Source organism: Echinops telfairi, unplaced genomic scaffold (assembly GCF_000313985.2).
Source record: "Echinops telfairi isolate 266 unplaced genomic scaffold, ASM31398v2 ScPeMD7_7463;HRSCAF=8501, whole genome shotgun sequence".
In the NCBI taxonomy this organism is placed as follows: Eukaryota; Metazoa; Chordata; class Mammalia; order Afrosoricida; family Tenrecidae; genus Echinops; species Echinops telfairi.
This window is the reverse complement of record NW_022111363.1, coordinates 2,574,471-2,577,729: the sequence shown is the minus strand read 5'-3', so window position 1 is coordinate 2,577,729 and position 3,259 is coordinate 2,574,471.

Sequence of the window (3,259 nt, the reverse complement as noted above, 5' to 3'; positions counted from 1 at the left end):
AGGTGCTATATCTTCTTGTACTCACCATTATTAGCTTCCCGTTCCCTGCCCCCCCCAACCTCCCCTGCCATATCCCCAAGAACCCATTAATCCAGTTACTGTCTCTCTAGATTTACTTCTCCTGGATCACATCTACTGGGAAACATTAGTAAAAGAAAAAACTGACAACAACAACAACAAGGTAAAACAGATAAAAAACCCCAATAGAAAAAAAAGCAGAAAAGATTAAAAACTAGAACAAACTTAAATGGATCAAATGGTGCTAAAGTTTAACCTAAACAATGCTGGACTTTTGATATGAATTAGATAACATTCCTTTTACTGAGTCACGAAGAGCCGGGCCTGTTGCCCAGCACCGCGTAGTGGAGAACAAGGCCAATGCCCCAGAAGGAAAGAGCAGTGGGTAGAAGTAATGTCCTGGCTGTAGTACTAAGTCAGACTTGGAGTAAATGATTGCCCATGCTCTGGTGGGTGTATGTACTTCTAGTGGCATGCCTGCCCCTTTTGAAGCTGGCGAAGAGTTTGTCAACTGTGGGGCCCCAGATTCAGGGTCGTGGTTCTAAGTGAAGCAGAACGATGGAAGTCTCTCACTGTGGCAAAGGCTACAGTCTTCCTGCTGTCAGGAGCATAGCCCACATGTGCTGGAGCCTCGTTTGTAGTGGTCCAGAATGCAGGTGAATCCCGCTGGTCCTCGCTGGCAGGCAAACAGCTCTCCAATGTGCCCCGAGCAGAGGTGCATCATGTTCCAGAGAAGAGACAAAATGGTGCCATCAGGGTGAATCCAGGTCTCACAGGGCATGGAATATGCAATATGGGGGCCCGCCTTTAAAATAAAGCATATTATAAATACAATTAATCACGGTGTCTTTGAAAGTCTTGTGCAAATGAAGGGAGCTGAAGTCTGAGCTTCATTAATTTCACAATAAACCTGCTCCTGCAAGCCAGTGACTATGTTAGCAATGTCTTCAGTTATGTTTGTTTTGTTTTTAAACTTATTAAATTTGGCATTTTCTTTCTTTTCTCTCGCAACTGCTTTCACACTTAAGAACTGATAAACAACCAGAGCAATCTTGGAAAAGAACGAAGATGGAAGATTCACGCTTTCTGATTCAAAACTTAATACAAAGCTACTGTCATCAAAACAGTGTGGTGTTAGCATTAGCGGTGGAATAAGATTGAGAGTCCCAAAATAAACCCTTACATTTATGGCCAATTGATACTCAGCAAGCGTGCCAAGGTCGTGCTATGCTGAAAGAATAGTTTCTTTCATAAATAGTGGTGAACACCCAAATACAAAAGGATAAAGTGTGACCTCTACTTCATACCATACACAACACTAATTCAAAGTGGAGCTGTGAACTAAATATGAAAGCTAAAACAAACAAACAAACAAAAAAGCTAAAACCATAGAATTCAGAAGAAAGCATTGGGATAAATGTTCACGACCTTAGATTTGGTAATGGATCTTTAGACAAGAGCGAGAGAGAAAAAATTCATAAAGTGCTTGTCACAAAGTGTACAACTTTTGGTATCAAAAGACATTATCCAAAAAGTGAAAAAACAGTCTGTAGATTTAAAGAAAATTTTTGCAAGTCATAGTAGCACTCCTTATAGGAGCCCAGAGATGGAAACATCCCAATGCTCATCAGTAGACGAAAGAGAGAGAGAGATTTGAGGTACTTGTCCAGTGCCGTATTATTTGGTTGTCAAAAGAAATCAGGTTCTAATACAGATACCATCATGTGGATGAACTGCAAAAACCTGCTCAGTGACAGAAGCCAGATGTGGTTGCTGTTAGATGCCCCTGAGTCAGTTTCCACCCACATCAATCTGGTACACAACAGAACGAACCCGTGTGCTCCGGCACCACCCTCACAGTGACTCCTGTGCTTGAGCCCGTTGTCGCCCCCCTGTGTCAGTCCATCTCGCTGAGAGCCTTCCTCTTTTTCACTGGCCCTCCACTTTACCAACTGTGCTACCCTCCTCCTGGGGACAGCAGGCCTCTCCTTACAACATGTCCAAAGTGTGTAAGGTGAAGTCTGGCCATCCTTGCCTCTAAGGAGCACACTGGCTGTACTTCTTCCGAGACAGCGGTTTTTTCTTTTAGTCCATGGTACTTCCAATATTCTCCAGCACTCCAATCCAATGTTTCCATCCTTCTTTGATCTTCCTTATTCAACGTTCACGTTCACCTGAATTTGAAAATGCCATGGCTTGGGTGAGGGCACCTTAGTCCTCAAAGGAACATTCTTACTGTTCAACACTTCGAAGGGGTCTTGTGCAGCAGATTTGCCCAGTGCAAGGTGTCCTTTGATCTCCTGACTGCTGCTGCCATGAACTTTGACTGTGGATTCCAGCAAGATGAAATTGCTGACAACTTCAATCTTTTCTCTATTTATCATGATGTTACCTATTGGTCCAGTTGTAAAGATTTTGGTTTTCTTTACCTTGAATTGTAATCCTTGATCTTCATCAGCAGATGTTTCAAGTTCTCTTCACTTTCAGCAAGCAAGGTTGTTCATGTGCATACTGCAGGTTGTTAATCAGCCTCCTCCAATCCTGATGCCACACTCCTCTCCATATAAATCAGCTCCTCTGATGATTTGCTCAGCAGATTGAATAAGTATGGTGAGGGGATACAACCCTTATGCACACCTTTCCTGATTTTAAACCATACAGTATTGCCTTGTTTGGGCCACATAACTGCCTCGTGATCTATGTAAAAGTTTCATATGAATACAATGAAGTGTTCTGGAATTCCTATTCTTCTAGTTTGTTATGGTCCACACGGTTGAAAGCCTTTTCATAGTCAAAACAAGTCAACATCTTTCTGGTATTCTCTGCTTTCAGTCAAGAGCCATCTGACATTAGCAATGATGTTATTTGTTTCATGTCCTCTTCTGAATCCAGTCAGAACCTCTGGCAGCTCTCTCTCTCTCTCTCTCTCTCTCTCTATATATATATATATATATATATATATTGTGTATGTATACACATTTATATATAGTATTGCTCCTATTGTTGTTAGATGGTCTTCAGAAAAATTTTACTTGCATGTGTGTGTTAGGCCAGGTTGATTAGAGAAACAAATCCAAGAACATTCATATTTGTGTAAGAGAGAGCTTTATATCAAGAAGTAATTATATATCAAGCAAACATCCCAGCCCAGTCCAGATCAAGTCCTTAAGCCCAATACTACTTCACAAGTCTGATTCTAAGCCATAAATCCCTCTGCAGACTCACACAGCCACATGCAATG